Source organism: Meriones unguiculatus, chromosome 18 (assembly GCF_030254825.1).
Source record: "Meriones unguiculatus strain TT.TT164.6M chromosome 18, Bangor_MerUng_6.1, whole genome shotgun sequence".
Classification (NCBI taxonomy): domain Eukaryota; kingdom Metazoa; phylum Chordata; class Mammalia; order Rodentia; family Muridae; genus Meriones; species Meriones unguiculatus.
Genome location: NC_083365.1, coordinates 26,535,017 through 26,560,206, shown reverse-complemented (window position 1 = coordinate 26,560,206; position 25,190 = coordinate 26,535,017).

Genomic DNA, 25,190 nt, shown 5'->3' with positions numbered 1-25,190 from the left:
CCTGGGGATCCTGTGGTAGAGAGAATCCCCTTTGCAGAAAGCTGGTTTTTCCTGAAGAATGTCTTCTCCGCTTTTTGGGTATGGTCCCTGGATGGCTGGTGTTTTTTCAGGAGTTGCTCACCTCAGGGATATAGACCTGAGTGGTAACTGTGGTCTTTGTTAGTCGAGAGGGTTCTCCTCTCACCCAGGGAAGTCCTGAGGGCAGCTGCCCTGTTTCTGGGTTTCTTGTTGTAAATTTAATGATCAGCTGCTGTGACCCAGTTGGACCTCAGGCGCGCAGCAACTGTTTGTGAATGTGTCTGGAGCACAGCTGAGTGATCGTGCCTCGGCCCCACTGGTCTGCTAGACTTTTTCTAGGGAAGGATTGGGTGATTTAAGTCAGTACAGTTTCCTTCCTTCCCTGTGGATTCTCTGGAGACATGGACTCCCAGTGTCTTTTTTTGCCCTGGTGCACACTGCTCAGTGTCCGCCAGCTGGCTGGCCACAGAAACTGCCTGTGCCTGGAGCACAGCTTAGTGATGGCAGCTCAGTCTCCGCCAGCTGTCTGGTGCGCAGAAACTGCCTGTGTCTGCCTTTGCGGCCTTTGGGAGCCTGGGTGCCTCCGTAAACTGGGTAATTTTCCGGGGACCTTTTCAGGCTGGGGGTGTCGGCTGAGTGCTCTGAGATCAGACCAGCCATTTCCCTCCCTGTGTGTTTGCACCGGACAGTGAAACTCATTCGCTGGTGCCCTGGTGCCCACAGTTCTATCTCAGGCGGCGAGTCAGGCGCGCAGGCAGGCAGAGCTCTGTGGCGCCGGAGCCTGGGTCCCCGGCTCTGGCTCTGGGCTGGCGCCTGGGGTGCCCGTGGACCCCGAGTCTTTTCCAGGGGATGTCTGGGTGACCTAAGGCCGGTCCCAATCGTTTCCTGTACCCTGGGGTTATCTCTCGGCTGAAAATTCCAGTCTCTGATAGTGTGGTGCACACGGTTCAGTCTGGGACCGTGACCAGAGACACTGGCTTGTGGCTCTGGGCTTGGGCTGGGGCTGGCGGCCAGCAGCCAAGAGTCTGGCGGAACCGGGATCTTTTCCGCGGTTTAGCCGGGTGAGTTAAAAGCTGATTGAATCCCCCACCGTGGGGTATCCTCTCACCTGGGAAACACAATGACTGTGTTTTATGGCCGCGAGTTCTGATTACGGTCACTGTGCTGATCCTGCTGCTACTGCTCTGAATGAGAGTCCTCCCGGCGCCGCCATCTTGCCCCTCCCTGTCTGAAAAGTTTAAGCCAATCAAGTTGTTCATCAGTGGTTGAGTGGAAATGGCATATACCTATATCAGGATATTATCTGGCCTGAAGCACAAGGATTTTCATGTTACAATACAGATAAAACATAATATTTTTTATGTTTTAATAGAATTGCACAATTATATTCCCTAAATCATCTAGAAGAGTAAAACCCATACTGAAATATGATAAAATGGTAGTTTGCAAAAAGTGGGAGAGGAAGAAAACATGGGCCTTTATAGTGTATATGAAATTTCTCATTTAAATTATAAAAATACAGTGGAGATTGGTTCCACAACATGTAATTTGTTTTTAACAGAATTTGCCATCTTAATTATTTTTGTGTGTATTTAAGTTACATGAAGCTTTTAGTTTAATTTTTGTATATGAATAATTTTGTGTATAATTAAGTATATTTAAGTTAAATACTGTTTTATGAAATTTCCCTCTTAGTTATAGAAATAATGAACTATTACCAAACTCACAGTGTATGCATATACATGGGAAGACAGAGATAGAATGAAGCAGGGAACAAAAGAAAAATATAAAATATGTTCTGCTGTTGTGAGCTTCCTAATTTAAGAACTAGAAACAGTGCCTGTCATTCAAACACAGCAAACCCCCATAACATGTTTTAATTACTACTTGAATGAGATAAGGTCAAATAAAAGAGGAAAAAAAGTTGATTGGATTCCAATTTAAATTCTTTCCGGAAGAAGTAACCTTGTAACCAGGTTCTAAAGATGTAAAATTAGGAGTCATGACTGACAACCAACCAGTTTCTCATGAAAGAACCACGGGTCAGAAATGAGTGAGTTATTGTAAAAGAAATGTGTCTTCACAGCTGGGATACAGAGTTAATAAAATGTAACTGATAAGGAAAAAAAAAAAGAAATGTGTCTTCTTTTGAGCTCTTACATAATTGTTGCTATTTAGAGTTTCTTACTCGAGTAAACTGAGACACAGAGATTAGGCAATATACTCCAGGAGAAAATACAGTCGATAGCAAAGTTACGTTTTTAAACCTGGAACTTTTGGTTTCAACACTCCTCATAGTATTGCCATTATTGTGTTCTGCTAACTTTTCAATTCCCTTGTGAGGTCAGACTTTCTATGCAAGAACCCAGCACATAACAGGAGAGTGTGTCTTCCAGTTTTACGTTTACAGATGACTTGATAAGCAACACTCTTAGAGTGTCCCTTTAAACGAGTTCAGTCAGTTTGACATTAAAATTGGAGCAAGGCAAGTTACTACTCTGGAGAAGCATCTCTTTGCTGCTCTGGCCCTAGCTCTGGGACCGGCCTTCCCACAGAGTGATCTTTTGTGGGGTAAGTCTTGAGGTTTCGTTGGCAGGTTGCTTAGTATGTTCAAGTCTATTGGGCGAAAGATTGTCAATAACACATCTTACTTACAGTAGTGTTTACTTTTTTCAATGTCAGGAATTGCAACAGATGCATTAAATTACTTTCAAAAGAAAAATTAAAAGTACAGGAAGACTGGATGTATACTGCATGACTGTTCTGGGAGAGTTCAGAAAAAGCAAAGTTTTCCACATTATATCATATGTATTCATTTTTAATATGGAAAAAAGTCACATCATGGTTTGGATACTGCTTAGAGAAAGGGACTGTGTTCATAGAGTCAAATAAAAATGGCGATTATTTAATCTTCTTATGACAAACTAGGAAGTGCTTTCTCGTATTTTGTATTTTTATTGGATTTTAACATAAAAGGAACACTATGTAATTCAGTATGAAATTATTATCTTGGAAAACTACATTCAAGTGATTAATGATAAACATTTGATAGAAAAGTAGAAACTAGGGTCTACAATTTACCAAGCTTTCAACTAAAGAAACTCACTATTTGAACTTCAAAAGGTCAGAAAAATCTTTTGGATGTAGAACAATACAAAGCTGGAGGATAGAGAGAACAGCTTTTTTTAAAATGCCAGTGTGTCTGGACATCAGACGACTGGCAAAATACTTCTAAATATAAATAAAATAGAAACACATGGGCTGATTTTTGCCCAGAATAGGCAGGGAACTAAAATGAAAGGGAAAGTACTACTTTGGCAAGTCTTATTTGGTATTTTGCTGAAGTTTAATCACTTTTTCCAAAAGTTTACTTTCGTCACTGAGTTTGGAACAGTATATTGAAGTACAAAAAAAATACATTGACTTCCATAGCCGTATAAGTGTTTAAGATGAAAATGTTGCAAGGTCAGTGACAATTTAATGTTCTTCTAAGATCAGCTATTTCATGCCAAAAAGTAATGGCTACTTTCATTGTTTTCCAGTCCCATATCTGAGAGTATGAGTATTTTCTATTTTGTCTCATAAGATGTAAAGACCTCATCTAAGCTTAGGAAGTAAATACACTTCAGAGAACATCCCTCTAACTAAATTGAAGCTTCAACTCTTCTTTGTCAACCAGTTGTAGCACATGCGATCTCTTGCTAAGGGTCAGCAAACAATGGGTAGGCAAGCATAGGGTGTGTGATTATGAGGTCTAGCATAGTCATGCTAATGTCTTAGTTAGGTTTCCTATTGCTGTGACGAGGCACTATGACTACAAGAACTCTAATAAAGAAAAACATTTAATTGTACTCTGATTTATAGTTATCATCATGGAAGGATGATAGAGAGCCCAGAGTTCTGCATCTGGAACCTCAGGCAGAAAGAAGGAAGAATAAGCCACGGGGCCTACGTTGTGTTTCTGAAACCTCCAAGCCCACTCCTGGGGATACACGTCCACACTCCCTCCAACAAGGCCAAACCTCCTAACAGCGCCACTGTCTATGGTCATTTTCCTTCAAACCACCACACAGAGGCTACTTCAAATTTGCTGAGTCTGTATTACAGCAGACTCACTTCTTATAAATGATATATGCAAACAGATACACGCAAAAAAGCTCACATTTCAATAATACTGTTGCCATAAGGACACCAATGCAGGATGAGATACTGTAGAAGAGAAAATAAGTTTGGTTGTTTTTTTTTTTTATTTGTTTGTCTATTTTTTGTTGTTGTTGTTGTTTTGGTGTTCATAATATTGTTGTCAGTTGATTCTATTCATGATGATTATATCAGTTTTATTACTAGTCTTTACAAATGATAAAAGGGTTTACTAATATCACATTGGAATTTTCAGACCAAATGTTCTAGAGACATTTTTCTTCACATTTTACCATCGAAGTTTTCAGACAGCAATGAAAGCAACAAAGTTGAGACTCAACAGAGCTGTGAAGAATTTGGTTACAATCAGGGAAGATGCAAGTTCTGTAAGATGGTGTCTAATCTGTGGAAGAGGTAACTAGGCTCTTCACCACAAGAAGATAGAAAGAACTCCTAAACCTGGAAAGAAATAGAAAGGGGCCAAGGAACCCTGCTAATTCATTTCATTAACTGATTTTAGAAATAACAATAACAAGCAAAGCCCCCTTCAATTTTGACTGTGTAAATAAGGCAAAGGGCACTACTGGGTTTGAAATCCCATGACTGTAGTACTCACACTCAATATATTTGCACATCACCTCATGTGAGTTCTTTCATTTTGTATAGAGCAGCCTGTACCTGAGTGTCCCAAGAGGAAACCAATCATAGCTGTCTCTAGTGGTTTGAATGAGAATCCCCCCTCCACCCGCAACATGCTCATGTACTTGAACACTTGATCTCCAGTTGGTGGTTCTGCAGGGAAGGTTATGCAATCTATATTAGGTGAAGTCTTTCTGGAAACAGTACATCAGTGCTTTCGGGATATAGAGCTTTAAGCAGCATCCTGTTCTTTTACTGTTTCTTGTGTGTAGATAAACAATGTGACCAGCAAGCTTTCTGACCCTGCTATCATGTTTTTCATGAATACTGACGTACCTTTCCTGCCAAGATGGCTTTCTCTCTTAATTCATAAGCTAAAATAAATCCTTTTCCCCCTCTAGATTAATTTTTCATTAAGATAATTTATTACAGAAACAGAAAAGTAACTGATGGAGTACTTGGTACTATAGTGGGCTGTTGCTGTTATGTTCACCCTGACCATGTGGCTTTTCTTCCTTTGGGATATTTTGTTGCTGTTTGTGCCTTTGAGCAGGGTAAAGCTTTGGAATGTTGGAAGAAGTTAATGGTCCCTCTAGTGTAAAGTGGGAAGGTAAGAATGTTGAGAGAAATGAAGGCAGAAGAGCCCTGGCTTATGAAGTTTCAGAGGAGAACTAACACTCTATCAGGAGCAGAGATAGGGGCAGTTTGTGTGTTATCTTTTCAAGTTTTTTTACTTATTAATTTATTCACTCTATATCCCAATTGTAGCCCCTCCCTCTTCTCCTCCTGGTTCCACCCCCCCTTCCTCTTACCCCTATTTCCCTCCCCTAGTCCTCAGAAAAGGGGAGAACTGCTCCCAGACTATCAAGGACTGTCTGCATCCTCTTTCTCTGTGGCCTGGCAAGGCTGCATTGCCTGGATGCAGTGATTGAAGAGCAGGCAATGGAGTTCATGTCAGTGACAGCCCCTGGTCCCCTTCCTAGGTGACCCACATGAGGACTGAGCTGCCCATCAGCTACATCTGAGCAGAAGGCCTAGGTCCTATCCATGCATGATCCTGGGTCTAGTTTGTTGACTTTGTTGGTCTTCTTGTGGCATTCCTGTCTCCTTTGGGTCCTTCTATACCCCTACTTTTCTGGAGATATCTCCATTCCTGATCTCAGTCGGTACTATAGAGCAGCAGTAATAAAAACTGCATGGTAATGGCATAGAAACAGACTGGAAGATCAATGAAAATGAATCAAAGTTCTAGAAATAAACACACACACACACACACACACACACACACACACACCTATAGATGCTTGATTTTTGACAAAGAAGCCAAAACCATACAAAGGAAAAAAGATAGCATCTTTAACAAATGGTGCTGGTCTAACTGGGTATCTACATGTAGAAAAATGCAAATAGATCCATATTTATCACCCTGCACACAACTAAAGGCCAAGTGGATCAAAGACCTCAGCATAAAACCAGCCACACCAAATCTACTAGAAGAACAGTGGAAAACCCTTGAACTCATTGGCACAGGAGACAACGTCAGAACAGAACATCAACAGCTCAGGCTCTAAGATCAACATAATTAACAAAAGGGAACAAAATGACAGTCTGCAACAGGGAAAAGGTCTTTACCAACTCTAAATCTGACAGACGGTTAATATCCAGAATATATAAAGCATTCAAGAAATTAAACACCAGCAAACCAAATAATCCAGTTAAAAATGGGGTACAGAGCTAAACAGAGAATTATCAACAAGGAATATCGAATGACCAAGAAGTACTTAATGAGACTGCCTTGTCAGCCCACAGGGGAAGAGGACTTACTCAGTCCTGATGCAACTTGATGATCTAGGCTATATGGGAAAGAGAGCTCCTCTTTTCTGAGGGAAAGGGGAGATGGAGGGGAGAGAGAGGGAAGGTTTGACTGGGAAGGGAGGAGGAAGAAGGCTACATCAAGGGTGTAAAGTGAAGTGTGTGTGTGTGTGTGTGTGTGTGTGTGTGTGTGTGTGTGTGTTCAATGTCCTTAGCCATCAGGGAAATGCAAATCAAAATGACTCCAAGATTTCATCTTACACCTATCAGAATGGCTAAGATCAAAAACTCAAGGGACAGCACATGCTGGTAAAGTTGTGGAGAAAGGGGAACAGTCCTCCATTGTTTGTGGGAGTGCAAACTTGTACAACCACTTTGGAAATCAATCTATCTCTTTCTCAGAAAATTGGGAATGGGTATACCTCAAGACCGAGCTGAACCACGCCTGGGCATCTTCCCAAAAAGATACTGTCTCACGTATGTTCATAGTGGCTTTATTCAGCATCTGGAAACAACCCAGATGTCCCTCAACAAAGGAATGGATAAAGAAACTGTGGTACATTTACCCAATGGAATACAACTCAGCAATTAAAAACAAGGACATCATGAAATTTTCAGGCAACTGGATGGCTCTGGAAAAGGTCATCCCATCCTTAGTGATATAACTCAGACCCAGAAAGACATGCATGGTATAAACCTACTTATAAGTTTATATTAGTCATAAAATACCAGATAACCATACTACAATCCATAGACCTTAAGATGCTAAGTAACAAGGAGGACCCTAGGGAGGATGCTCAATTCTCATTCAAAAGGGCAAATGGAGTAGACACTGGAAGTGTCTATTGAAGAGAGGGAACAGGACGGAGGCTCTCTATGGATGTCCTCTGAGAGAGTCTACCATGCAGGAGATCGAAGTAGATGCTGTGACTCACAGACAAACTTTGGGCAGAGTGCAGAGATTCTTATGGAATTTGTGTGTGTTATTTTGGCATCATTCTCCCAGCTTATGAAGACAAAGCCTATGGATTTCTCTCCTCAAAGACAGACTGTGACGTAAACAATCAGGGTCCATCCCAAGCTGATGGCTAAACTTGGCACATTATCTATGTGGTACTGGCTTTGGAGGTACGAAAGACACACTGTTGAGAGATCGTAAGTTCTTTCTATCCAGTTCCATTGTAATAGCTGCTGAGGCCAGGCGATGTACCTCAGGGTCAGAGTCCCTGAGACACTAATGAATGAAATGATGGAGGTGAAGCCTGGATTGTGATGGAGACTAAGATGCTGGAGATGTCAGAGCTGTGAGACATCCACCAAGGATAGCTGCAACAGGGAGTAGAACTAACCCAACTCTGAGGTCGATGCTGGAGACGCCAAAATAGGAGAGACAGAGGCATCCAAGCCCTTTGAAACTGAAGCCAGAGATGACAAATGTGGAACTACGGTTTTGGTGTTTGTCCTGCTGTCTTTCAATCTTGATTTGGTAGAATTTTCCTTACTCTACAACCATTCCTCTCTTTTGGAATGGGAATGCATATTTTGTGCTACTGTATGTTGGAAGAATACAATGCAGGTTTTTTTTTGGCGGTTTTTTGTTTGCTTGTTTGTTTTTTAATTGGGGTTTCAGGTTTGGACTTTGAAACACTGTTAGAAGGTAAAGCCTTGTTAGAGGAGGTATGCCATGGGGGACCCACTTTCAGAATTTGGCACTTCACCCTACTGCCTAGTTCTCTCTCTCTCTCTTTCATTCTCTCCTTTTCTTCCTCCCTCCCTCTCTGTTTATTAAATTCTTTATTAAATAAAAATATAATAAAAAACTACTTATGGATGTGAATTGTAAATAACTATCAACTCAGAGCTATCACTTGCCTTACGTTAGTACAACTGGGTATTCAAACAATCTAAAGGGGTAGTTTTACCTCCAATGTTTAGATAAGGAGATAAAACAAAACACACTAAACATTCAAACTAATACATCAGGTAAGGCGTTCGGAACATGAACCCAGGTCTCCAAATGCAAAATTGTACTAGCTGCTTCCCCAGAGCATGACGATCATTTCCTTGTGTTCCACAAGTAGATACAAAGGTCACAGCGCATCTGGTAAAATACCACACAATGTACAAACAACTATGCTTTGGCTTTTAGCACCTGCCAAGACATGTTTTTTAAACATTTCATATCAACAATATCTTGAAGAACTGGTGTTTTGTTTTTGTTTTAATAATTATTATGATCCCTATTGTGTCTTCTTCCTTCATGATTGCCAAAAACTGCATTTAGAGGCAAAAGGAGGTAATGTAAACATGTCTGAACTTTATCACTATATTTAATACAGATGAGAAATGTTTTTAAAAGAAAATAATGTATTTTAGTAGGTAGCTTTTCCTTTTTTTCTCACTCTCCTTTTTCCTTCGTTTAACTAACCCTCTTTTTGACCTGGAAAGGCTTTTAAAAGCCTCTTTTATGGCCAGGCAGAATGATGCGAACAGATGTTTCAAGAAGCTTCTAAAATTATCACATTCTTCTCCAGAATTTAAATAAAGGATTTGGAGTTTGTGGCAACCTGTCTACCATCTTCCTTGAGAGAAATAGTAGAATCCACAGAAGGGACAGTTACCCCTGACTAGAACTGGATGTTCTGACATTTCCAAGTCTTGTTTTGAGAAACTGCAGTAGTCCAGGAAGTGGTTGCTATTTACAAAACTGCAGGTCACTCACTCCTATTGTTTATACTTGTCTTTATTCAAATTTACAGTAGCAAGGTTTATATCCTAAGATAAGATGCTCTACAACCTCTATGCAGAAGAAGAGTGGCATTTAAAGTTTCTTTCTAGCTTTCTGGTTTGTGCTGCCCACTGTGGGGGTGGGGGGAGCTGTAATGTCCAATTCACCAAGCCTCAGAAGCATACAGCACTTCTGCAGAGCGTAGACACATACTTTTTTTTTTTTTCAGAATAAATTTTTATTGAGGAAAAGAAGAAGAGACCAGTGGAGAGTGGGGAATGAAAGGGGAGAGTGAGTGTGTTCCTGGGCCTGCAATGCCTGTGAGCTATTGATTGAGCACACCGCTGCCGCAGACCCCGGGAGCCAGTGTGGCACACAGACCCAAGGGCATGGAGCAGGCTGTATTGGTCCATCAGTTGGTGCTGGTGGGCATTAGCGAGTGCTGAGCAGCCCTCCAACACTGTCCTGGTTGTCCTCATTAAAGAGGCAGAGACGGGGCTGGAGGAGTCCGTGAGTGTGATGGAGGGCTAGGTCAGGGATCCCATCAAGCAGGCCACACTCATCGTGTCCCCTCTCAAGATGCTGTGACCCAGCAGATTCCTGCAGAAACTGTGGTAGCTTCAATTTTTCTATAAATTGATAACTCATGGTGAGAATTCCTGTCTGTGCATACATCGTCTCAACCCCCTGTGAATACCCTCTGACATCTTTGCAACACTGAACTTGAAAAACAGGAGAACGTAAAGGTGTTAAACTCAGAATACTTTGATGTTATAAAATTTGTGTTTTTTTTTTTTTAATCCTGTAACAAGGACACCTTTTTAAAAAACTGCAATAATTTCAGAAGTCAGGTAAATCTTGCCAGTTATTGAATTGTGGAGGCGAGTAATTATTCAATCAGGCTGACTAGATTTAACCAGGAAGGAAGCAGAGGTAACAGGCACATCAGAATTAGATGCGGCAGGAGGCCCTCAGCTTCATTCCCAGTAAATGACACCCCAACAGTTCAGGCATCGTAGTCCAGGGTTGGGAAGTCTGAGCCACGCTGCACCAGTGAGGGATACTTGGGAAGGTGTAACGAAAGTGTGGATGCCCCTCATGGTGTGCATTTACCTTATCGCATCACAAACACTTATGCTTTTCTAAATAAATGCTGAGAGAAGGCAGGACCATAAGCCATGCCTTCTGTGAAACGCACAGGTGAATACTTTTATACGGGTTACATTAAATTTCTTGAGAAATGAGCCATACAATTTGTTGCCCCTCTTTGACACACAGTTAAATCAATCATCACATATTAGCTTGGAAAAGATAGATGTATAATCTCATTTAGTAGTAAATAGGGTTCTCATGGATTACCCTTTTTAGTGGTGGGCTTAAGTATAAAGAAAACTTAAAGAAACTCAGTGAGTAGCCACGTCAACTTCCCAATCAATGTAATTATACATTGGTTTTTATGTTTGTTTTGTTCCAAGACCTCCTGTGGATATCAAAATTCATGGATGTGCAAGCCACCTACATAAAATGATGCTCTAGGTAATCATTATGCATTTAATGTATTTTCATATCTCTCGTCAAGATAGAGGTTAATTATCAGAATCAGATTAGAGAAAAAGTTAGAATAAAGAAGAGGTAATGTAATGTTTGTACATTAAGGAAGGTAATAGAAAAAATGTCTTTTTAGGACATTCTCTAGGACTCCAGAGCTAAAAAAAAAAAAAAAAAAAAAAAAACAAAAAAAAAAAAAACAAAAAAAAAAAAAAAAAAAAACTAATCTAACAGAAAATATCATTCTTTAACACCAGCTTTAACATCATTCTTTAATCCCAGAAAACCCAGTTCAATGTATTTTATTTTAAGTTATGAGCAATTCATGCAATTCTCACTGTCCCTATCCCATGAAGAAAATTATTTCTTCACTATTGACAATGGGAAGGGCTTCCACAAATGAGCCAAATCTCACTTCTTGTCCTGTAGCTATAGAGATGAGGCTCAGTTACTATATCAGCTCATCATGCTAATAAAATATACTATCAAAATGGCACTTTAGTCTCGATTTCTCTCCTGTCACCATAGCTTCTTAAAGATTTTTTTAAATATGTCAAAGTCATCACAACTCAAATTCCATGCTGACATGGCTTTGTACTTAGATTAAACTAATATTCTCCAAATACACATTTATAGTCTTTGTAATTTCCTTGATTCTGTAACACACTGAGTTCTGAGCATATTTGATATATTCTACTTCCCAAATACGGTCACTATTTTCTATTTCACATTCAGTTGTGCATTGTGATTTTATTCTTCCCCCATCAGAAGCAATCCTCTTCTGATTCTTATTGGACCACATGATTGTTGTCTTCTTAGGACATAGCAAAAAGGCATTTCATTCCTTTTTGAGCATTGTCTGAAATTGACTGGCAATCCTGTGTCTGCGTTTTGGAATGTTTTCTCTTCAGATAACTTCCCCTGGGCTCCTAGCTTCACACTGTGAAAGGCAAGAGCCATATGACAAAGCCACACCTAGGAGCCCCTGTCTAGCCAAGCGTCCAGCTGATAGATAACATCAACCGCTAGCCATCCACCCCTGCTGAGGATTCCCTGCCTACCTGACAGCTGTTAGGAAGTGTGTGAGAGATCGCAAGTGACAACCAAGATGAGTGCAGGCAACTCACAGACATTAAGAGACAGTAATTAATTTTTCTTCTATTCCCTAAGTTTGGGGAATGGTTTGTTAGAGAACAGAGGTTTACAGTCAGCAACAGAGAATCGATAGTGGAGAACTCAGCAGTTATGGCTATCCACAGGTTTCTGTTTTAGCCCCTCATTGTAACTCTTAGCCCTGCCATTCAGGCTTCTTACCAAGCCCGTTGACTTCTGAATGTGCTGCTCACCCTTAGTGTCCAACACTTCCCCTCTTTCTATTAGCAAAACCTGTCAGGTTTGAAGCTGATGGCTGTGTGTGGAGCTTTTAGTAGAAATTCTAGGAGACTTGGATGTTTCCTAACCTAGGAAAACAACACTGTTTTTTCATGTGGGCATCTCCTTTAGGTAGTGAGGTTCAGGAGAGGTCATAAAGCCCAAGAGCAAGTTAGATCTGATGTTGACCTTTCTGGAGAGCACAGAGCTAAATTTAACAGTCCACACGGGGGCTGTTCTAGCCTGGAAGTACAGCAGCCTTGCTCCCTCCTTCTTCTGCAATACCTACTATTTATGCTTTCAACTTTAATAATCTTATGGAAAAATTAATTTTAAGACCTTTCTAAACGTTCTTATAAGAGATGGTAGAGTCCAAACTAAAAACAAATATTAAACCTTTTCCTGGCACTGCAAGAATTTCTTTATATTTCAAAGTGACCACTACTTGCCTATGTGATTTTATACCCTCTCTAAAATAATATCTCTAAAATATGTGTTTGTAATATATATATATATATATGAACATATCCATATGCACACACATATATGTATGTATGTATGTGTGTGTATCTGCCTTGATTCTTGTGTTTCTGGGGAAATGATATTTCATAATTATTGTCATGATATTTTCCATTTCACATACTCTTTTGTAGTGTTTATCACTTAAATATTTCTCTAAAATATATAGAACCATATCATGATTCTTATTTAGTCTAATCTTCCACCAAATAAGAGGCTTATAACCAAGGCAAAATGAGAAGATCAAAGTAGACACAGAATTACCAAATGTTTCATTTTAATAATTGTATGTTTAAATGGAAGAAGGATTTAGATAGTAAATCACATACATTGTTACATAGGGAAAGGGTGATTTAAAGAATCATGTTACATTAGTAATGCTTGGTGGTTATGGCCAAAACCTTGAGAAAAACAGAGAAATGTTCAGGAACCATTGATTTGCAATATCTGAGAAGCCTTTGTAGACCCTTATCTTTCCAGTGATTGGTTGTTGGGTGATTGCCCCTTCCTGACTAACTGATTTTTCTTTCTTCATCTTGAATAAGGGATCTAATACTTGCCACAGTGGAATGCACAGAATTGACCTGTTTCTGTGTCTCAGTTCAATGTTTAATCCAAACTTTCATATAACAATAGGTGATCACTAAAGCCATCTCAAAACAACCCATGAATTAAATAGCTCTTTAGTGTGTGTGTGTGTGTGTGTGTGTGTGTGTGTGTGTGTTTCTGGTGGCCAAAAAGTTTCCAGAGCTAAGAAGAAAAAGCTTCATGACTGTGCTCATGCTCCTATATTTCAGCTTCACCCTCGCATCATATACATAATTATATGACCATAGACCTCCTCCTGTTTGCTGTATCACCATGCCTTTTGTGTCTACATCTTTCTCTACCCACTGATGACTTCACTATTTTCATTATATTTTTGAGTTGAAAAGAATGTATTACCACTTCATATAAAGTTAGGATTTGTAGGATCCATTTAAGTAAATTTCCGTTTGAACTGTGTTGAGGAAGTTTCTGGAGACATCTTAAGAAACAGCTTATCTTGTCGTTTTATCAATGAAGAAATGCCTTGTGTCCTTTTGTGAAGTTGAAATACTGCTTAAGAATGCCTACCTTAGCACCACATAAACTCTTCCCTGTATTCCAGATAAAGACCCATAGGTGTATGCCCTAGTCTGAGACGCCTCACAGGCTTCCTCACTTAACAACTTTGAATTTACCACTTTCTCTGGAGATACAGCCCCATCAATTCCCATCTATTAGGAGGTGCTTGAAGGAGGCACTTTCTGACATGCAATAAAAAGCAAACCTAATGAGCAAATGGCAGTGAACTTGAGGGGCACTTCAGGGAACGGTCTATCAGTATTCATAACTCTGACACACTATAAAAGACACTTTAGTGCAACAAAAATATGTCAGAAGAGATATTGAGTTAACTAAAGGGGGAAATTCCTGGTAAAACATGTAAGAGCACCCATTTCAACCAAACTCAACTATTAATATTTTTTTTCTTTTGCTGACAACTCATTTACCAAGTGTCAGATAAATGGTATTGAAGGCAGTACTGATATTAACTCCAAAATGAGGCTCTATAACAATAAAAAGTACCTAAGTATTCCTCCTTAGCATTTCTCTGTAATTAACGCCTCGGCCTTGCCTAGGCAGCTTATGCCTCTCAAAAACCAGAGAAACTATCTTTAGAAATAGTTCTTGTCATGATATAAATGGCACATTATAGCTTCTTATTCTTGCTACAACTCATTTTCCAAATAATAAAGACAAAAGTTAAGGAGCATTTTTGGTTTCTTGAAAGTTCTTTCTTTCTGAAGCTATAGAATTACCTAAAGTAGTTTTACTTCTCTTTCATTGAGACCACAGAATGCACCTAGCCTTCTGGACAGACAGAGGGGTGGACGACAGTGTGGTAAGGTCTGTGCAGAGTCTAAGCCCAGGCTCCAGTGGCAGACAAAATGCTGGGGGCTCTGACATAAGAGCCCGAGTGATTCAGTCTGGAATTTCAAAGTAATATACTTAATTTCAGAGTAAGATGACTTTTTTTTTCCTTTTTATGGGTTCTTATTTTTTATTTTATTACTTAGTTATTTATTTGTGTGTTTTGTGTGTGGGGGGGCACCTGTTAGGACATATGGTTACAGAGAGGTAGAATTATAAGCAGTGTGAGTTACCTGGTATGAGGGCTAGGACCTCATCGAAGGTCCTCTGGAAGAACAGTAAGCTCTCTTAACCATCAGGGCAACTCTCCACAGTCCAAGGGTTTCTGTTGCTGTTGTTGTTTTCTTTTTTAAAAATTGTTTTATGTTTGTTTGTTTGGTAATTCTCTTTACATCCCAAATGCAACTCTACTTCCCTACTGGTCCCAACTTCCCAATCTCTTCCTTCTTTACCCATTTCTACTTCTTCTCAGAAAAAGGAGCACCCCATATCTACTCACCCCAGCACATCAAGTCACATCAGGACTGAGTACAACCTCTTCCTCTGAGGCCAGGCAAGGCAGCCCCACAAAATCCCAAACCCAAACAATTCTAAAGCAAGGTTGAAGCTGTGTGTCTCACAGCATGGAGCAGAAACACTTTTTTATACTTGCACTTGATTAATACAGTAGTAAGTGGGGCTGAGAGATGTAAACTTTGCCTAAATCACACAGGCAAAACCCCTTTATTGTGTTTTCAATGATGGAATTTCTATTAACTTCCATTTCACTTGTAACTTAAAGCCTTTTTGTTTTCATTGTTATTCTTATATTGTTATTGTTATATTATTTATAGGTTATTTAATACATATAAAATGCTGCAATTATGAAATTTAATAATGTTCACAGACTATGGAATATAGTTTGGAAGCAACATGAATAACGAAAATAATAAACTCATACTGTGAATTTTATAACTGTGGCATCAGACTCCATTATTGATAGTTTTTCAAAAGACTCACAGGTGGATGGTGAAAAGCTGAGTATGTCTAGAAATATTATCTCCTTTCATCTCTGTCATTTAAAGGAAAATACTGTTAATGAGGTAACTTGACTAAGGAAATGGACTTTCATAAGTAAAATACAGAAGCGAAAAAAGTAAGAAGGGACAAGAGAGCACATTTTTCTGTAACATTACCCAAGGTTCAAGACCACCTTAATCTTTTCTGACCCAGAAACACAGCGCTTTGACTTCTGCAGTGTAGTTTCACATGCACTATCAATTTCCATCGGCATCGTACAGCTACTTTACCCAAAATAGTTCAAATATATATTTAAAAGTTTTTCTAGGTATTCTAGGTTGGATGGACCAGGGGGCTTCATTCTGTTTCTCAGCAATATAGGTGCTGAAGACAAGTTGGATGTGAATGTGAATTTTGGACTTTCATCTGTATACTGTTACAGTAAGTGGTGTCAGAAAGAGCATGCAAAGCTCTCACAGTATTAAGAGAGTATTGCATCACTGAAAGGGTTTCAGTTTTCCTTTGACTGGAGAATAGGATGAAAAAGTAAGGCAAAGAGGAGCAAATCTGGAGTGTTTTTTTATTTTGTCAGTATTTTACAGGGAAAGATAATGAAGGCCCTTTGTTCTACCTTAACTGATAGTAGATAGAACATTTCATTTGTTTTTATGTATGAAACATCAGCAGGTAGCCATATATTGGGATATAAAACATCTAGATGAAAGTTTTATATTTGAGAAATTTAATTACCATACTTGCTCATTCATATACCAGGCATATAAGTTTCTCTAGGAGTTCCAACTTCTTCTACTCACAATTTATGCTCTAATATGGACAGGATGAGTTAAGTGGCAGAAAACATGTAGTTACATTGAAAGATAGAGGGTATATATTGATCTCGGTCTTCAGAAAATACAACACATGGCTGGATAGATGGCAGAAAGGTTGGTTTGAATAAGTGGTCATGTGAGGATATTAGTGAGCTAACATTTATGGAAGAAGATAGGGGTAGAGTAGGGTAGAAAAGACCTTATAGGAGAGAGGGCTTACAAGTGAGAATTCCTGGAGCCTGATAAATTTGGAGGCTTGTGAGGCAATAGCAGTGTGAAAAGAAGAAGGTGAGAAAGAAATTAGTCAACAAGGAACAAGCTGGATTATCTGGTCTTTGCTGGCCATTTCAAAGCTTTGATTTTGTTGACTTAGCTATAGAGCCACGAAAGAACTTTGAGTGGAAATGATATGATTGATATGATCATTTTGTTACACTGAGAACTGACTAAAGAGGACATAAGTGAGAGTAGGAAAATCAGTTAGATGGCCACAGCAATCGTTCTTGAGATGGACAGGTCAGTAAGGATGAAAGAGGAGAAAGTTTGGAATGCATTTTGAAGAAGAACCAGTAGTATTTGATGCTATTACATGTGATATGTGAGCTCAACAAATGAGCCGAGGGTGATATTGGCATGAACCAAACCGAAGGTTAAAGAAGCTTTTAACTGAGACATTGAAGGTAAAACATCTGGGTTGAAAAAAAATGTTACTACAAAATTAGCATTAGACACCCAAATAGAAAGAAAGAAACCTCTCTAAATGATCCCTAAGATGCTCAACAGTTGAGAAATCTAGGAGGTGAAAAGGATGATAGCAAGGAGACACAGAAGAAAGAAAGTCACAAAATGGAGTGTCCCAAGAAAGAATGGATACCTTTGTCAATGCTACCAATGGGTTAAATTTGATAAGGACTCATTACTGACCTATGAATTTATCAATGGGAGGTTCTTTGAAAATCAGGGGTGGTACCAGAAGCCAATCTGAAAATCTTATAGTTTCCAAAGATTAGCAGGCTCAGCAATAACATTGTAGAATATTAGGAGTGAATGCTGGTAAGAAATTAGCAAGTATATTGTTCCAGAAGTTTGCATTACAAGAAGTAGGCAGAAACCCTTGAGATAAGTAGAGAATCAAGAATTCAAGGACTTCCCTTAGACCTTAAACACAGTCGTGCCAGAGTTAGATAATCCTCCAGGCTGACAAAAGAATGAGCTAAGAAATAAGAAAGGGTTTGCGATTAAGGGGAGAGTGTGGGAAATCGAGGCTGTATTATAACTTTCTGTACTATTGATATGAGCATCTGGCCAGTTTGATTTTATTGTCAAATGATACAATTGACAGTCATTTAGGAGAAGGGAAAGTCAATTGAAAGATTACCCAGATCACATTGACCTGTGGCCATGTCTGTGACATTGATTAGTGAAGTTGTGGGGCATAGCCCATTGTGGGTAGTTCCCTCCCTGGCCATGGGAGCCTGTGCTGTAAAGAATGCAAGACAGAAAGCAAGGCAGTAATCAGGATTCATCAACATTTGCAACTTGAGTTCCTGTCTTGACATCACTCTGTTACTATTTCCTGGAAGCGAAAGCTGAAACGAACCATTACAGCTCCAAACTGCTTTTGTAAGTGTGTTTTATCACAGAATTGGAAAAATAACCAGTACAACAGCCAGTGATCATGGTATCTCAGCCCAGGCCTTCTCTACAGGAAAGTAAAACTTTTTAACCTGGTCAAAAGCCTATTGATAGGGAATTCATAGGCCTTAGGGTAGAGTCAACTATTGTTTGTTCTGTTAAATAGTTATATTGTAAAAATGCCTTCTATGTTTTCTAAATATTTATACTTATACCCACAGATCTGGGCTATTCTCAATTTTGGTTAGAGGTGCTTCTTTTAGTGAGCAGCAATCACAGAACACTCTCATAAGTGGTCAAAGTGTTGAGAATAAGATAGTGAGTACTCAGCCCTAAACAGGACATCTAATATCTAACCTCCACCTGTCCCCCATGGTGAAGGAACCGTTGCAGAAGTGAGGGTAGAAGGAATGTAAGAGCTGGAGAGTGGGAACTGATGTAACATACTGTCATGTGGACTTGACATGACCAGTGCACCCATGAACTCACAGCAGCTCTGCTTACCTGAAGTGCAACACAAGACCAAGCAAGCTAAAGTTCCAGCATAGATGGGGTAGATAGCATCTAGACCCCATTCCTTACTGAAGAGCTATTGGAAATTGATAGTTGTTGGGGTCTGAAGAATTGATATTTTATGAGGATGTGGCCACCGGTGAGGTTTCCATGTTTTAGTGGATGGTCCCACACCCATGTGCCTATAAGCAGTATTAACTGAGCTTAGAGAGCTGTTTAGTGGGCTACAGAAATGACTTGAGTTCAGGAAGGAAATCTGTTGGAAAGAATATGTGGGTACCGGGGGAGGGAGGGGAAAATAGAGAATAATTTGAGCATATTTTATTATGTATGTATGAAATTCTCAGAAATAATGAAAAAGTCTAAAATGCATTAGTTCTTTTCTTTTGTTGTAAATTTATTGTCTTGTGCTAAAAGTATAAGAAAACCCAAACTAATTATTTTCACTGGGAAATTGATCTGCTAAACCTATCTATAAGAGATTTTTTTTTTTTTTTGGCTTAGTCTGGGACCACTAAAGCACTGTTTCTCAAGTGAAAGATAAAGCAGATTATTACAAATATACTTTAAACGTCCAGCAAATTATAATGGCAACATGACAACAACAGCACTGGTATGATAGGCATCTAGAGAGATAGCAAACATCCCTCTGATAACAGTGCAATAAATTCAAAGTTTTGTGATAGGAAGTAAATTACATGTCTTTTCTCGCACAGGACAAACAGTAAAGTCAGCTTGGTTCGTTGTTGTTTGCTTGTTTGTTTGTCTTCTGGACTATTTGGGATTCAGGACTGAACCCATCTCATATTTTTTTTTTTTTCCACACATACAGAAACTCATTCACAAGTAGATGCCAGGAGGTATAATAGAGGTAACTTGAATTTCATTGCTCGATAGTTTTCTGTCTTCAAACATGATTTTTTTTTAACCAAATCATAAAGACCAGCAATAACACAAAACCAAAAACATATATGTGTGTGTGTGTGTGTGTGTGTGTGTGTGTGTGTGTGAAAACTTTGATGTGGTTATGTGGAAGCCTATGCTTTGTTTGATCATGTTTTCCAGCCCCACAAATTGCTAGCATAAATTGATAATAAAACAAACAAAGCACTATCAGAAATAATCACCAGAGCAGCCCTCCCACTTTTCTTCAACTCCTACCCGCGGAAGCCACAGTGCTTCACTGAACAGCCCTTAAATCTTTATTGTATTTTGCCTCTGGGGTTTGCTCATCATTGAAGGTCTAAAAGTGTCTGATATGGTCAGAAATAACTTTAAAACAATATTGCACCGCTGAGCCAATGAATACCTCCGCTGCCTCCAAAATTGTAAACGTGTTAAATGCAAGGTAGAGTAAACACATCAGCTCTGGGATGAACGGACTGCTTCCTATGTCATCTCAGCACTCATTTTATGAAGGCCAGACACACCGGACTGAACAGAGAGCATCCATAAAGGCCCTGAAGGTACAGAAGAATTCTTCCCCCTTCGTAGCCACAGAGATAAAGAGTTAAATCTAAACATCATAGCTGAGAGCTGTTCGCAGAACCTCAGTGGCTCCCTTGGAGAGCGTTTGTTTCAAGCCTGGGTGGAGAATGGCCTGCTGAGTATTTTGAACAGAGAGTCAGAAAGCCGTGCTTTTAAACCTAATTACATGTGTGGGGTTGCAGATGCAATCTGGACAGTTCATTGACTGTAGCGTCTCTCTTTCCTCCTGGCAACAGTACAAAGATTACTCACCATTTTTGTTTTCTCATTATTGATGTTGTTGGTTATAGTTCTGTCTTTTGATCCGTATCCAAATGGTATAAATCTTACTTTAAGAGTGTGGTTACAATAACTGAAGGCATGTAATAGTGTCCGCAGTAGAATTTTTACTAAAATAATTTGTAAAGCTCAAAGAATATACATGTTCTAGTTGGTGGGTGATAATATTTAGAAGTTGTAGTTAATTCCCATAAGAAAAAGTGAATATGGTATATAACACATATTGTATTGAATGTGACTTTTCCTAATTTTTCAAATAATTTTTATTTATTTATATTTAGTTATATTTTTTGTAATGCTGGGAATTGGATTTAGTCTCCATAAATGCCAGGCAAATGCTCTAACGCTGAACTACATTCCTAGTTTGTTAGATTTTTTTTTAAGATAGAAGTTTTGACAGGTGTATTTATAATGTTTTTATGTCTATATATACATAATTACATATATAATCCTTGTGTATGTGCATATAGGCATGTTGTATATATAATATGTATGCATTATAGAGCTATGCATATATATATATACAGACGTGCATACATAGAGAGAAATCAATAGGGAACACAGAATTTGGGCAGCTTCAGCTTGAATATTTTCTCCTCAGCCCACAAATTTGATAGATATTGTAGTTCCTCTTGTTTGTTAGCAGGGACTATCTATGGCAAACCTACAAGGCCATCTCACTCACGAGCGGCCATATATCTGCAATGTGTGCGAGGAGGCACGCTTTCACAATGTTGGGAGCTTGCGTATAAGAGTTGGGAGGCAACTGTGTTATTATCCAATCAAAATCATGGACTCTGCAAGTCTCCAGAGTTTAATGACAAGGTCATGACACTCTATTTATGTTATCAGGTTCCCACATGTAGCTGGTACTGCCCTGGGTCACCTCAATCCAGCCCTCAAGCTACTCGTATTATTCTTTCTTTTTAGCCCACAACTGTGGCCCTTATACAATGACATTTCCGTGGGACATTTTAATTGCACCTTTTGAAAATTCATACTTTTGATTCTTTGTAATCATATGTTCAGGGACTTGAGGTAGTGATGTAAGGGCATTTGAAACCATATAATTGTCAGAAAATTGCCACAGTTTTCCTATATTTTTCTCCAACATCAACATCACACAGCCTCATTAGCTATGCATACTGTATGTCAGGCACTGGAAGTTTAGAAAACATTACGTTAATTAAATGCTAATTTTCTGAAAAATTTAGTCATCACCTCTATCTCATAGATGAGAAAAAAAGCACTTTAAATGTGAAAATAATTTCAACAGTTTGTCTAAAATCAGTCTTGTAAAACCAGAAATTCAAAGCCATGTTGGCCTAATTCCAAAGCATATATTTTTATTTTTCAAAATCATTTTTTTCAGTTTTGTATTCATATGCAACTTTAGATGTTGACTGGGACCAAGAATATAAAAGTTTTGAATATCTTTTACTGAGCTTCCCCAGGTAACAGCTCACAATTATTGAGACCAGAAAAAAACCTGGAGTCGATATGGTTCTGTTGACTAAGCTGAAGATTCACATGCTCTTCCCTTTTGTCCACTAATGGCCTTTCACTAGCTCATGACCCACTCAGAATCATACACGGTATTTATTATAACGCATTATTATAACGCATTTAAGATACCCAACAGTTCCAGTCTTGCCTTGCTTTTGATTCCTTGATACCATCTCAGGACCGAGCAGTTATTCGGTCCTGTATCAATTTTTTTTTTTTTTTGCATTACGGCTTTCAATTGTGATTTATCTTATGCTTTGGTTAAGGTTTCACGTTTGGGCTCAAAGCTTCTAACAGTGATTCTCAGTGCTTTGCATCGAATAGCAAATGATATTGATCATGACAGACTGAAGAGCAGGCATTTACTTTCCTCCATCACCTTTTTCCTTTAACTGTGTGATGATATTAGCCAACTATAATCCAGGATCACAGCTGAAGAAGGATTAAACAGTTCAGAATATGCCACATTATTTAATAGAAAACACAGAGCCTCCTAGCTAACCATGACTAGTAAAAGAAAAGGCTTTGTTGAGTCTTTCAGAGACCCTCAGTGGCAGGCTCCTGTTCTGTTTCTTGTTTTCTCTTTCTTCCAATGTCCTTTCCCTTTGTCTTTCTAAGTGAGGATTAATCATCTTACCCTGGGTCCTCCTTCTTGTTTAGCTTCTTTAGGTGTACAGATTTTAGTTTGTTTTTCCTATCTTATAGGTCTAGTATCCACTTATAAGTGAGTATATGCCGTGTGTGTCTTTTTGCTTCTGGGATACCTCACTCAGGATCATCTTTTCTAGATCTCACCATTTGCCTGCAAATTTCATGATTTCATTGTTTTTAATTGCTGAGTAGTATTCCCTTGTGTAAAGGTTCCACAATTTCTGTATCCATTCCTCCATTGATGGACATCTGGGTTGTTTCCAGGTGTTTGCTATTACAAATAAAGCTGCTACGAACATGGTTGAACAAATGTCCTTGTTGTGTACTTGAGCATATTTTGGATATATGCCTGGGAGTGGTATAGCTGGATCTTGAGGAAGCGCTATTCCTAATTGTCTGAGAAAGTGCCAGATTTTGTTCCAAAGTGGTTGTACAAGTTTACATTCCCACCAGCAATGGAGGAGTGTTCCCCTTTCTCCACAACCTCTCCAGCATGTGTTTTTGAGTTTTTTATCTTAGCCATTCTGATAGGTTTAAGGTGAAATCTCAGGGTTGTTTTGATTTGCATCTCCCTGAAGGCTAAGGAGGTTGAACATTTCATTAAGTGTTTTTCTGCCATTTTATATTCCTCTACAGAGAATTCTCTGTTTAGCTCCATACCCCATTTTTTTTTTATTTTATTACTTGATTTGTTGTTTTTAACTTCTTTAGTTCTTTATATAGTCTGGATATTAGCAGAATCAAAGCAGATGCTGAGACTCATAACCAAACTTTGGGCAGAGTGCAGGGAATTATATGAAAGATGAGGTAGTTAGTAAGACCTGGAAAGTACAGGAACTCCACAAGGAGAGCAACAGAACCAAAATATCTGGGCTCGGGGGTACTTTATGAGACTGTTTCTCCAAACAAGGACCATGTATGGATATAACCTAGAACCCCTGCTCAGATGTAGCCCATAGCAGCACAGTACCCAAGTGGGTTCCTTAGTAAGGGGAAGAGGGTCTGTCTCTGACATGAACTCAGTGGCTGGCTCTTTGACACCCATCCCCAAGGGAGGAGCAGCTCTGCCAGGACACAGAGGAGGACACTGCAGCCTGTCCTGATGAGACCTGATAAGCTAGGGTAGGATGGAAAGGGAGGTAGACCTCCCCTCTCCGTGGACTTGGAGAGGGACAAGGGAGGAGATGAGGGAGGGAGGGTGGGATTGGACGGGAATGAGAGAGGGGGCTACAGCTGGGATGCAAAGAGAATAAAATGTAATTAACATAAAAAATAAAAATTTAATTAAAAAGAAAACCTGGCTTAGGGTTTGACTGAAAAATAAAAAAGGAAAAGGTTTTGAATTTAAGCTTATGTGTGAGTGTGTGTGCATGTCTGCGAATGTGTATCTGTGTGTGCATATGGAGAAATACCAGTAAATGTTGAGCAATCAACTCTTTTTAAAAACAAATGCCCTGATCTGTAGCGTTTGCTGGTTTTGGGTGTAAGTGCATTCACCCTACTGTGGCTTATCACAAGCAGCCAATGTCATGTCACTTATCTTAAAGCTGAGAGAACATGCACCCCAACTTACTCCTGAGATGCAGGCTACAACATCCTAGTAAAATAATACGCATTTATAGACTTCATGTTTTTATTCTGAGCTATTGTTAATAAGGCAAAGGAAAGCATATATATATATATATAGGCACAAGACATAATTTTTAACACTAAAGAATAGAATTAATTTTCAAAAACAAATACAGTAATGCCTAGATTGTTATAAAAATTGGGATGAAATTTTTAATAAAAACATTTGTTTGAAATATTTAAAAATGAGAACATGAACATTTGAGTGGCCTCATTGAATATTTTACTAAATATAGCTTCAGAAACATAAGAGGAGATGGTGCTTAAACCACAGGCTAAATCAGCCTCTGTCTTACCTTGATTAATTCTGATGGGCCAACATTTCTTTAACTCCTCAATCATAGGAATTAGATTATATAAGAGTGCACCCCAGTCTTCCTTACTAATGAGGTCACAGCTGATCGCTGAATTAGCTATTAGCAAGAGATCCATAAATGGTAATTTTAATTGAAAACTTTATTTTTAATATATTCCACGGTTTATGTTCAGCTTAAAATATTTTTCATAATTCAAACTTGTATATACTACTACATAAAAGAAAACCCATTCTCCTCACATTGCATGAACAGTGTTACTTAATTTACTAACTAAATGTAAAACATTTTTTATAAATGACTAGCAGATAGTATTTTTAACTCACATTCTTCCTATAAAAAAATCTCAATATCTATATAAAAATCAATTCCACATAAAAACATTTTAATGGCATTTACCTTGATGATGATTTGATAGCTATATTTTATGCACACTGCTTGGGAAAAATGGCCTTCCAAAACTCTGGCTGGCAAAGGGAATTTTTGGATCTACTTAAAGGTCTTGGGGATGAAGAATTATCTTCCCTTGTTCATAGCCCATTATAATCACAAGGGCCCTGTGTGGCTAAAAGGCAGGCAGGATGGAGTAAGGTAAAGAGGCTGAGACAATGGAAG